The 13,659-nt window shown below is 43.0% G+C and overlaps 1 pseudogene; it reads right to left on the bottom strand.

The window, feature by feature from the left end:
* The window catches only part of LOC112530760, an 851,315-nt pseudogene that overhangs the window by 736,001 nt on the left and 101,655 nt on the right, over positions 1-13,659 (bottom strand).

Below are 13,659 nucleotides of genomic sequence, written 5' to 3'. Positions count from 1 at the left end.
TTGCACAGTGCCAAACGCAACCAAGAAAAAAACGCAAGAAAGAAGCAAAGGCCATGGCTATGCACAGAAGCGGCCAGGAAATGTTCAGCAGGAGAACGAAACCTGCACAAGTCAACTCAACAGATTCCAAGGAATTCATTGACATCTGACACAATTTGCAACGCCAGAAGCACTGCCACGCCAACAGCACCGTATTGGGAAAGCAGCACGTCCAAATCAGCCCCCTTGCACTGCTCTACCCGCTCAGCCCAACACAGAAATCAAACACACAAACTCTCTTGCTTTGGCTCACGGCAGCCATCAAGCTCATGCTTTAGTGACACAGAGAACTCCATCTCCAGCTACTCCGTGTCTCGCTCACCACAAGCTCAGCTGGGAGCTGTCGCTCAGCCTGACACCACAGCTGGAAAAGAAACGTACATAAGCAGATGCTCTTATCCACACATGCAAATCTGGGGGCGAGGAATAAAAGGCTCACTGGCCCATGGGCAAAGCAGGGAGCAGATGATAGGCAGGAAACAGGAAGGAGTTCAAGACCAGCTCTCCTACACCAAAGACAGGGAGAGCTGAGTCAGCACCACGGGAGGACTTACGACACAGCTTAACAGCTTGCAGAGACCTGAGGTTGCCAAAAGAGGCTGCCAGGGTAACTCTCACCAGTCTTTTGCAGGGCTGTTACAGATGCTTCTGATGCTGACTTCCACTGCCCTGTGTCATTGGTAGAAAGCGCATGTGAGAAATGCTCAGTCTGTCTGGGTAACGCTTCTATGCTTCCACGGTTAGGACTGAAACAAAAGGAAAAAAAAAACATGCAACCCTATGAAATTTGCCTCTCTACTGCTGCTGTCAGCGTGACATCTAAGATGAGCATTACGCGTCCCTGCACCCGACTGAAGATTCATCCAAGTCTGTGTTCCACACAGCTCCATCCCAGTGCCAAAAAGAAACACCTACAGAGATGTTTAGATGATTCTTTGTGCAGATACAAGTGCAGGTGCATGTGCATTCTCTACAGCAAGAAATAGCAATTTCTCAAGCAGTACGACGGAAGGTCAGTGGAAAGGAAATATAGGATGAACTCTTTTCATATAAAAAATCCTTGCTAAAACTCTCCCCAGCAAAAAGGAAGCCTGCTGGGCATTGTTAGCAGCAGTTCCCAGAACATCTTGCGCCACAAAATGCAGCATGCTCCTTTTTTTCACAGGCCCCTCGTTTCTCTAAGCAGCGACAAATACCCTCCACTTCAAATACACCCATCAGATAATGAACAGAGCTCAGAAGGGGTTAGGAGTAGAGCGACACACAGCTCCGCTTCGCGCTGAGGGCAGTTTTGGCCCTCCGAGCTTGCCGTAGCCACCCTGCGCTCTGGCGCCGGCGGACCGGAAGTACTCGTAGTCACTATGGCAGCCGCCTGCGGGGGGTTTGAGCTGCGAGGCTGTGGGGAACGGTGCCTTTTGAGAACGGTGTTTTTCTGAGCGTTTTATCTTCACCGGATGGTTTTCTTCCTCGATGTGTCGAATGAACGGCGATGGAGAGCCCACAAAATTCCAGCCTCCCTCGAAGCCCGTCATTATTGACAAGCAGAAGCAGAGAGAGGAGAGGAGGTAGAAGGGGTAGGCCGCGGTGGGGGCCGCCCTCAGATTCCTCAGGGCTCTGAGGCATTGGTACTCGAAAAGTGCGTGTCGGAAGGTGACAGAGACACGGGCCCTGCCTCTGCCTCTGCCTCACATCTCGAGGTCAGCTGGGAGCTGAGTGCAGGTATTCCTGTTTGTGAAATGGAATTCCTCTTGTGCTAAGCATTTTTCATGTCTCCAAAACCCAGCTGCATTGCTTTAAGTGGCACAGTGTTTAAAGTGGCGGTGCTGCCTCTGAGAGGAGAGTGACGATGTGATACGTTGCACACTGGGGGTATTGGTCAACAGTTGGCTGCACGTACCCAGCAGTGTGCCCAGGTGGCCAAGAATGCCAGCAGCATCCTGGCCTGTGTCAGAAATAGTGCAGTCAGAAGGACTGGTGAAGCGATCTGCCGGCTGTTCTCAGCACTGGTGGAACTGCACGTCCAGTACTGTGCTCAGTTTTGGGCCCCTCACTACAACAAAGGCATTGGGGCCCTGGATCGCGTCCAGAGAAGGGCAACAGAATGGTGAAGGATCTGGGGCACAATAGTATGGGAGTGTCTGAAGGAGCAGGGAGTGTTCAGTCTGGAGGAGATTCAAAGGAAACCTCATTTCTCTGCACCACTACCTGAAAGGAGGCTGTGGCTGGGTGGGAGTCAGCTTCTCCTCCCAAGGAGCAGCAGCAGGACAAGAGGTGATGGCCTTCAGTTGTGCCAGGGGAGGTTCAGGTTGGATACTAGGAAAAATGTCCTCTCAAAATGCCCAGGCAGGTGGTGGAACTGTTGTCCCTGGAGGTGTTCAAGCCATTCCCAGGAAAAAAAATTATTATCTTTTACTATCAAGTGATGAAAAAAGTGTTTTTTCATCTGTGTCTCATTTAGACCATGAAGAAATTCCTGTAAACAAGGCAGGAGTTTAATTTTTTAGTGGGAACGTAGGCGATAATTTAGTTAACTTTCTGACTGATACAGGGATTATAAAAGGATGGTGAGCAGTCACCTGGGGTTTCTGCAGGGCTCCATTTCAGAGCCAGATGGAGGACTGCATCAGGGAAGGGTCAGGGTGGAAAAGCTTCTGCACCGGAGGTTGACCATGCACAAAATATGCCAGAGTTCAAGGAGCCTTTGGACCCCACTCTCAGACATAGTGTGGCTGGTTTTATGTGGAGGCAGGGGTTGGTTTTATGTGGAGGCAAAGGTTTAACTCCTATGATCCTTGTGAGTCTCTTCCAAGTGGCCATTCTACAATGGCCTGGAAGGCTGTTAAACAGCTTTTGGTTGTGTTTGTTATCAATTTTGTCAGCTTTCAAGTTTTGTATGCAAATAAAAGACAGTGAAATTTCAGCAGTTCTTGTCTGAATGTTAAACTGCCCGTTCCTGAAAACAAATGTTCCCTTTTCTGACCAGTGTTACAGTGTGTTCAGCCCTGCTTCTGCCTTCCCTTCTAAATCACAGCTAATAGAAGGGGTTTGCAGTTATTGTGTTGTCACTTCCAAATAACTGTTTCTTCTGCCTTTGCCAAGTAGACAGGGGCCAATTGTGAAAATGCTTCATTCAAGATGTTCAGAAGGGGGCTATGGCAGGGAAGCAGATGTACAGAAGCCCAGCTGGACAATCTGAGAGTAAGTGCTGCTTAGCTGTCCTGTAAAGGCACTTTTGAAATGACATCTGATAAAGCACCAATAGTAACCTGACAACAAAGCAGTAATACCAACGTTTTGAAACCAGCTTGCAAGAATGAAGCCAGATTAGCTGTTACTCCAGTCAGATTGTGTGAATGGGTGCAAGGTTCACCACAAAGTGGCACGGTAGGTTCTCAAAGATACTCAACTGGGATGGGGCTTCTGAGCTTCAGTAAAAATCGCCTTCCCCTGCTTACCAGTCACGACAACTGACGTCTGCAGCCACTGGAAGAAGCCTCTACAGAGGTAAAGCGTGATAGAACCTATTCCAATTTCATAGCAGCACAAGACTAATTTCTTTGGGAGCAACTTTCAACATGAATAAGGAAGCAGAGGAGACAAAAGCAAGCACGGAGATCACATGCTTCAGCTGATTACCCATCAGTTGTATTTTCTTTGCACTCAGGAAAGTAGAAGTGCACAATTACTTACAACAGAACTCCTAAATCCTGCAGATAATGAAGCGCCAGCAGTGCCACAGTTTTTGTCCATACTTCACATAACATTCCTGTCGTGTTCAAGACTTGAAAGCGTTAAAAGTCTCATTAACACAAAAACATCTTTACTTTTCAAAATAATGGTTTTGCTTTTATTTTAAAAGTCATTGTTGTCTATAACACTGATGAATGCAATTTACAATTAAAATAGTTTACAAAAATACATATTCTGTAATAAAAAACAACAGAAAAACCATAGGGAATAAGAGCCTCCAAGAGTTAAATGGAAGACCCATACATAACATTTTAGAGAAGCAGGCAATAGCAAACTTAGCAGAATTTGTGACGCACTGCTGTTTCTACAGTAAAACATCCTTTTTATTCTGCAGCAGTAATATTTACTGCACATATACGGAGTTACACAACATTAGAAATCCAACATGGGTACGGTGAAATGAGGTTTAATGGGTCTTAGAGGGAAGCAAAAGGTAAATGTCCTTAGAGAGCCAATTACTAGAAGGTAACTGGAGTTGTTGTTCTGCTCGTCTGATAAATGAGGGCGGGTGACAGCTTCAAGTCTGTGCACACAGTCCAGTCTGTATCTCAAGTACAAAGCTCCACTACAAATCATACTCTGGAGAAGAGTAAGCGTAGTTAAGACGTTCTCCTGTGCAACTTCTTACCTTCTTAAGCACTCGTTTACCATCAGTAGGTGTTCATAGATCAGACTTCTCACTGCATGCAGAATTCCTGCTTCTGTGACAGGGTCAAAAAGCTATGAAGTACTCAATGTGAGTTTGGTAGAGTTATCTCATTAAGTGGACGATAAGTTAGAGTTCAGTGACTCCCGAGTCAGAGTGATTTGGTGTGGTACTGAAAACAGCTTGTGAAGTTGTCTGCTCACCAGCAGTGGTAACATTACAGGCACTTACTGCAGTCATCCTTCCCAAAAGAACAAAGCAATGAAGGTTCGTCATATATTTCAGAACACCTGCACTTCACACTGACCATTGTGATTCTATCTAGGAGTAGATGGCATCAGAAGACAGTTGGAAAAAAAAAAAAAATTTCACAGTAAAACAACCGTAGGCAGTCCACTCATTAAACGTTACCACTTTTTTTAGAGTGAGCATCAGGCTTGTTTCAGTTCAACTTGTTCAACTGCTGCTTCAAAGAAATCCTTATTTCCTGATCACAGATTTAAGATGTTCCCGTTTGCACTCTTCAGCGAGCTCTTCAGCAATACGCAGAGCCTTGACTTTCACCAACAGGAGAACAACTTCTTCAGTTTCATCACTATTACAAAAACAAGTTGACATAGCAACACATTCACACCTGACTTCAAAATCAATAAAGCTAAAACGTGCCTTGAGCTACACTGACCTCTAACTGCACCCAACGTCTAGAGCCTCAAACTAGCCTGCACTAGTACTGCAAAAGCGATCCATTTTACATTATGGACTGCATCTTTAGTTGTACGTAGATGTTGGAAGTACATCACTGAAAGTGTTAAATGTATGAGACTTGAGGAATTTAAGAATCATAGAATCATTAAGGTTGGAAAAAAACACAAAGATCATCTAGTCCAACTGTCAACCCATCACCACCATGCCCACTGAGCCACGTCCCTAAAAGAAATACGAACATAAAGAATATGAGCAAGTGCTGCATCCCAAAGAACATGTTGTTTGTTACCTGTGGTTATTCCTGTGAAGCATACGTGCTCACTGAACCAAATGCTGGCAGAAGTTCACTGACTCGGGGAGAGTTGACTCACTTCCAAGATTTTGGAACCACCTTTCTGGGAAGCATGCAACCACCTGTTCACCCAGAGAGTATTTTGAAAGAAAAAATAGAAAGAAAAAAAAAAGGCTTTCAGTAACACTAAGTCACACCACTTCTGACAGACTTCTCCTTTTGGCTAGTTCAGTTATTATTGGCAGTGTTTACTCTTCAAAAAACAAAACCGTCATTTTAAGCAGTTATTCCTAAAGCCTAGGAACCAATGCTTGCTTTGAAATTCTTTTATACACCAAGGTCATCAAAAAACAAGCAAACAAACAAAAAACAACTTCAAATGTTAAATAATTACACTTCAGACTACATCTGTCCCCATGGAAATAAGACCTTTCACCTCTTTACACTTCTCTATGTTTTCTGGCCCTGGTGGTGTGTTGAAGAGGTTCAGAAGAAGGCAACGATTCAGCAGCTTGCTCAGTCCCACACCACGGACTGTGTCTTCTTGTACAGTCCCATCCCAAAGGAGAACCTTGGAGAGCAGCTGCAGTAATGAAGAAACAGAACATGCATATCTGATGGCTGAGGGTGCGTTAGAACCTCCTTTTTAAACTTAAAAGATACCACGTCCATCCAATCTCAGTACTCAAAAAACAGGATTTATTCTCTCCAAACTGTCAGAAGATCCCCAACATAAGCACATTTTCAACCATTCTGCACATCACCACTTCTAAAGAGAAGACTGACAGTGAGGATGGAAAACAAACTGAAAGGAGAAAACTTCAATCCACAGTGAAAGACCACTGGTCTCGCTTTTAGAAACATGTATTTGACTGGACATTTAAGGCAGGCAATACACAATCTCATAGGGTGATACCAGAATCTTATGTCTGTTTCGTGTCTGCCAGGTATCAGCACTAAGCTCCCTCTTGTCTTCTCTGCATCTGTCCATGACAAAGCCTTACACAACAGCTTGCCCCAGGAGTGAATATGGCAAGCCCTCAACATTCCCAAATTCCCTGATTTTTCTACAGGAATGTGCAACATGGCAGCAGGAAGCCTATGCAGAGCTGTCACCATGGCCTTGTTAGCACACACAGCAGGGGAACTGGGATGTTAATGTGTTTTCCTGCATCTAAACCTCATCTTTAGTACGAATCCGAATACAACCATAGAGGAAACGGATCTAAGAGGGAATTGAATCACAGGCATTCAGACATTCCTAACTCAGCACTTTAGACTGAATAAAGCTATACTAATACACTTATACGCACATGCAGGGATTCCATTCTACAAGAGCAACATGGGCACTGTATGCACATACTGAGGAAACAGACCTATCCACAGAGTGCCAATGACTGATCTCATGGAAGGTTAGCAGGAACAGATGATGAAATTAAAGTCTCTTCACTACGTATCAGAGGTGGGTGAGCATAAATAGCTCACTGACGAAAACAGCTAACCTTCCTATTAAAATACCATAAACTCTCAGGAATCAGATTTGACTGAAGATACATTTCCTCAAAGACGACAGTCTACTTTTAACTAAAATGATTTTCACAGACAAGATCGGTGTTTTTTCTTTACCTCAACAGCTGACCAAAACCGTCTGCCTTGGAATTTTGAACATGGCGATGATTTGTCTTCCACAGTGCTGGTCAGAAAAAGAGGAAGAGGAAATAAGGATTTTGTTTGACCTGAAAGTAAGACAAACAGACAATTCATCTCTTAAACACCGATGAATTACAATTATGGAGTTCTTTCATATGAGGAAACAGCTGTTAACTGAAACTCCTTGCAATACCCAATGGAATTAGCAGTTGGAAACACTCGAGTATGTGTTTAATGGATTCTCAGCAGAACAGCTCTGCCTGTAACCAGACAAACACGCTTAGCAACAATCTTCTCCCAGCTGTGTCTTAACCCCACACCTACCAGACTCTTACCAGTTATCCTCTCTCTAAGACCGTCCAGTAATAAGCACCAGCAACATCAACTATTTCAGGAAAGAAAGGAGGAGTCAGGAGTAGAAGGGGGAACAGACCACCACAAATAACACAAGCCCTCAGATACTCCAAGTTAAGATCACAAAACCAGACTCTGGGCTGTGCCTCATAAACTAAGAGCTTTCCATTTATGAAAGCTCATAGTTACAGGAGCAAAAAAAGCATTAAGTTGACTGCGTAGTCACTCTTGTTGGAATGAGTTCATAAACATCAATGTTTGGTAACTATTCCTACAATAAAACAGTAGAAGGCACATTTGTTCCATTTGCTCATGGATGTCTACAACATATTTCACCCACGCTTCTGGGGAAAAGGTACAGAAAAATAGAACAAAGGCTAAAAAAAGAGGTTAGGTTGCAGGTAGACTTGGTGGTCTTTAAGGTCTTTTCCAGCCTGAGCAGTTCTCTGATTCTATGACTAAAAATAACAATTTTAAAAAGTAAATAAATAAATTCCCAGGGACAGCTTAGAGGGATAAAGACATCCTCCTCTACAGACTGCTTCATCCTCAGGACAACCGTGTTAATCAAATCCTGTCAAAAAAAGAGAAAAGGAAAAATATTAACACATCCTCACAAGAAAAGGATCTCACCTTCCACTTACAACAATTTTAGGCAGTTATTTTGTTCATGTGGAAAAGCAAAATGCTAACTCAGCTGAATGCAGGTGCCACTGTATATAACAGACACTAAGATCACGACTGCATTAAAGACCTGTGAGCAAGTCTCAGCTTTAACCATCTTTCTTTCTTTCTTTCTTTTTTTTTTAAACAAAATCCTCTTGGATAACGAGATTAATGTATTTTCCAGCAATGAGGTTCTATTAAAAAAAAACACAACAAAACACCACAGCTACTATACAAACAGAATCTTATCTAAAGCTTCTTCCTGAAGTCAAGTGTGGCGACTGCATAAACGTTTGTTATATTTCTTTTCATACTAAGGGCCTAAACATCAACTTAGTTTCACCTACTTTATGCTGGATAAACTCCCAGATTTGCATGAGAATAAAACCAGAACTGGGCTAAGTGTATGTTACAGTGAATATTTACAGTGAAGTGCATACACCGTATCAAGAACTTCCTTCCCCATTGCCACAACAGCCTTTACCTGTTTTGCCTGCCTGCATTCCCTTCTGGACAGGACTTGTTTTTCAAACACGTTATCGCAAAGCTGTGTAAGGTTCTCAGTCTGTGAAGTCGATAAAGGATCCCACACATTCTTGGCAAATGCTGAAAAATAGGAATTATTTCATTCACGATATCCAAGTGGCTATCTGCTCTAGTTTCAAGGAAGTAAACATTCAAAAAGCTAAACCTTTCCTTTGCAGTAACCTTAACAAGTAATTGTAACTATCAACATAATTTTAAATTACCACTTATTTAAGGTTTGATTACCTAGCTGCAGTGAACGTTCCCAAGACAACCTTAATATACCTGTAATTTTTGGCAGGATAGTTTTTTCAGTCACTCTAGGCAAAACTTCTTCATCAGGATCATCATCTCTTTTTGATTCAGACGACTTTTTGGCATCGCTGAATCCTTCTACAGCTCTGAACCAGGGCATCTCTTTCAGGTCTGTAGAATTCTGCTGAAAGATCATTCCCGTTAGTTGTTCAGCTGTCAGGATTGAGAGAAAAAGCTCCATGCAAAAATATATCTAATGATACCAAAAGATTCTCATTTAACAGTTTTACATGGATTCTAATCATGGAATGGACCAAAGCAGCAAGCTAAAACTGAACGTAAAGCTATATTTCAGAGGGTAGGGTTGTCAAAATTTTAGCAAACAACTCCACATTAATAAAGATGCAAGTGATTCATATGCAAGCAACCTGACAAGAGGAAAAGATGCCCTCCTTCTAGTTAACAACACTTATCTCAAGCTCTGGAATGCCTCTATAACCCACGGCAAAGCTCCTGCACAGAAGTCTTCCCTGCAAGCAGCATGCCCCCGTCCTGCACTCTGGCAAAGCCTTTTTCAGGAAAAAAAAGAGATACAGAAGACCACAAAAAGACTTCTGCGGTTTTGAACAACTGCACAGATTGAAATACCCATTACATTTCATATTTTGTATGTCTCTTAAAAGCTCAGACAGGAAAATCCTTCTTCTGTTATTCAGCAAATACGCATCGTGCCTCTCCCAGCTCCTCGTGACCTGCTCACTAAGGCAGTTCAAATCTCAATTTGAAATACATTCCAACTTTGGACAAAAAACTGATTAAACTAAAGAAGCCTACAGTCTTATCTATTCTTCCTAAGGCATCGGTCAGAATTGTTTAAATGCATTAATTCTGTGCTGTAGAAAAGAAACGATATACCATTCAAAAGGAGTATTTCTTCACTCTCCCTTGAAAATCCTTCTCAATATCGGAGGAATTTTGCTCTCATATCCTGACCAACCTTTGCTCTTCTGGAATTCAGTCACCTCTGTCAGAGCCAGTTCTTCATCACTCGGCATGCCTTCGTGGTGACCAGCTGTTTGTGAACGCTCTCTCAGCTGCCGCCTGCAAGTCCTGCATTCTGTAATGAACTCAGGTGAGTTATTCACCATGTACGTACGTAAAAGAAAGCTCAGTGATATACTAAGAACACCCGGTGAGAGCAATAGCCTAAGGAAACACAGTGAGGAAGCAGAAGTAAGTATGCAACCCTAGAGACACAGACTGTAACAGTAAGGTACTTTGTGAGCTGCCAAAGGACATTAAGAGCATCCCTAACGACCTTCACTTCACCACATTCATACTAGGAACTCCCCCCACCTGAAACACCAAACATCTAACATGGTACTCCATACTATCCCTGCCAGAGGTAGTCTGTAAGAAACTACTGCGCTCTCAACAGTCCATCATCTCAGTTCCATGTAGCTTATGCAACAACTTGCATTGAAACTGTGACTGCATCCAAGTCTCACTGGGGCTAAAAAACGTTACTGCTGGCACCACATACCGTAAGAGCATGCAAAAATCAACAATAAAATTATATTTATACGTATTATTTGCATAGCATCCCTCTTGTATGTAATTATTGACATTACTTAACGTTAAAGGTTAACAGCTTGCTTCAAGCAAAGTTTTATTACGTCGTTTTTCAACCAATAAAACTCTTAAGTCCTTACCTGTGTCTAAACAGTGCTGAGTCAAGGCACCAATGCAACTGGAACGGTTTCAGAGCTCCCAGTAACTTAAGGTCAGCAGCAGACCCCGACGTTCAAAATGTAGCACCTGGCCTACGCTGATAACAGAGGGTAGGTTAGATGTTCTGATGCACCTACTGCCACCCCACCAGCAACAATACCACCTGCCTATTTTTGTCATCTGTGCAATAATCACAACAGTGTATTCCTATATATAATCACAATATCATTTATTCCAACAGCAGGGAAAAATCTACTTTCAGTTTTGTGAACAGCCTCACTTCAACTTATGTTAAATTAATAGTACCTATTAACATTCAGATTCCAATCAGCAGGAAGAAAACCCCCCATTAACAAACAGATGGTTTCCATGTACCTTGAGCTTTGGAAAGGAAAGGCATTTTTGCACGTGTGTGTATCATCTCCTTTAGTAATCGCACAGATTTACCTTCACCCTTGTGTAAGTAACAGGAAGCAGATACACACTTACTACAGTTAGATGTAATTATACGTACCTTCGATGCTCACACGTTTTCAGAAGCTTCATCTTTTCATCACTCTCCAGTCCATCATTACTTGGTTTGCCATTCCCAGCTACCAGAAGACAGGAACAAGACAAAGAGGTGGATGCAGAACACTGACTCTGCTTCTGCTCTTCATTTGGAGACTAACCAAAGTAAGTAAAACCTCCTGATGAAAAATTCACAGTGTCCAGTGTAAAGCACAGTCAGTATTATCAGTGAACTGTAGGACAGCTGTGGCTGCTCCCTCGTGCAGGGGGATTGCCAGGTCACAGCCTGAACCGGGAGGTGAGCACCTGAGTGAGCACAGGGAGGGACCCCAGATCCACCCTTCCTCTCTGCCCTTCCTGGTGACGCTTCCAGCTGTGCTTCCCAGAGTGCACACACACTCAGAGTCTGCATGCTTTGCACCCACCCCACCTGCACACCAGTTAGAACCAGAAAGGGCTACATCCCCGAGCTCACTCTTCTCAAGCTGCTGCCAGTTATCAGTCAATCCTTCCTTGTCCTCCTGTTCTACAGTGCCTGCGTCCCAAACAACCTAATATCTACTGGAAAACTGACTCAGTTTCTCCTTTCAAGTACTGATAGACAGCCACTGAGATCAGGAATTCAAAACTGACCGAGCATTTGGTCATGCTATATTCACTATTCTACCACGGAGAAGTGATACTACGCGTCCTACTTCGGTAAGGATTTCAACTAGGACATCTAGTACAGTATGCCCACTGACAGCAGGGAGGGAGAAAACATTACACATGAAAATAAAATATAATCCAAGAATTAACTCTGTGTTTCTACTTAAAGAATGAGATTTCAGGTAAGAAAGTAACTGGTAACTTCATACTAACTTGTCAGGATGCTGCATATAAGTAGATTCCGTTTCCAGCTCATCTTGCCTTCGCTTCAGTACCGACATGACTCGTTGCTGAATAAGTGCATGTACAGCAGATTCTAGCTCAGTTATGTATTAAACAAACATAAACAAAGTGTTTATGTCCTTAAAACAAAGCACAAAATCCTTCCTAATAATAGCACCTGCATTGGAGCAAAGAAGAACTGCAAGACTTACCCATACCAACATTTACAGAAGCACTGTGTGTGGACAAGATTCATGCTTTGGAAAACATCAAATGTCACTGACGTAGTGGTAGTTCTGAAAGTACCCCCACTGACATTTTACCCATATTCCTCTACACAGCACGCTCCTAAAGAGCATAATATGGCAAGTGTAGCGACGTTACACTGAACAGATTCTACCCAAGTTGATGTGGGTAGGAATACAGCACACATCAGTGCGTCCCACTTAATTTATACCAACTTAACATCACCAAGCTATTACTACCAGACGTGTTCTCCCTCCCCTTCTTGTTACTTTCCAAATAGGTCTCCCACTCTTCATAGTCCTTCACATTTGATTGTACTTGAACTCCCCACATCATTTCATTCATATCTTTCAGGTGATGAAGGCCAAAAAAAAAAAAAAAAAAGCATACAGTTCCACAGAAATATTTAGTCCACTTCAGTGGAAATTCTTTGAACACAAGCAGGCCAGCAGCAGTCTGTACAAAAGAGTATGCATACACAGAGGTTCACACAAGTTAACGGCAGATGTTTGTGTTTCAGCTGCACGATGGTACTTGTCTGAACTTATCAGTACAGCTGCTTCTGGCTGCGTGAGCACTGAGAGGTGATGGGGATGGCTATCTCGGTAGCTGCAGATGCCTGACCCCACCTGTCCTTCTCACACGCTACCTTGCAAGTTCCCATCTCCACCCAGGACATCTCAGCTGCCCACTGCCTTGTCTGAACAGGCTGAAGAGCCACGACAAAAGGACTGACAGCCCCACCTGCCCTGAGTGAAGTTCTCCTTCCTTGGCAAACATAACACTGTGCCTACGCTCCTTTCAGAACCAGCAGCACATAGAATAAAGCAGCAGATTCTTACAAGTGATAAAATGCTTGAGAAGTCCAAACGCTCCCCTGCAACAAAGCATTGCCAGGTAAAGTTAAAATCTGTAACGCTGTGCTAAACATTACAACAAGCACAATACACAACTAACCCCAAAATCCTTCAATATTCGCAAGAAGGAATAAGACTCCAAAGCTGTCATCAGCTGTGACAGAATGAACACCTCAGCAATTAACACTAAAAGCAGTACTTACCTTTCAGCCAGTTGCTTTTTTATAGTTTCCAAGTTCACAGCTGGTAAGGGAAACACAGGGACCAAATGTGGGTTTAGCTGGTTGAGATTTACACAGGGAAGCATCGCTGTAAGTTTCCTAAGAGAACTGCAACACTTTCAACACATAGTTTATGCAAATTAAATATAAGTTTGTACACAATTGATGTAAGTTTTGCCTCTGCAGCTTTAGAGGTCAACAAAACATACCATGCTGAATGCATAAAGCATATGACAAAAAGATGTACATTGGAATGATCAGATTGGGTAATTTCTGTACACCACAAAAGGGAAAGCGTATATACAAAAAGCTGTGTAGTAATGGTGCAAAATGCATACACCA

This window comes from Gallus gallus, chromosome Z (assembly GCF_016699485.2).
Source record: "Gallus gallus isolate bGalGal1 chromosome Z, bGalGal1.mat.broiler.GRCg7b, whole genome shotgun sequence".
NCBI classification, from domain to species: domain Eukaryota; kingdom Metazoa; phylum Chordata; class Aves; order Galliformes; family Phasianidae; genus Gallus; species Gallus gallus.
This window is presented reverse-complemented; position numbering and strand designations above follow the sequence as displayed.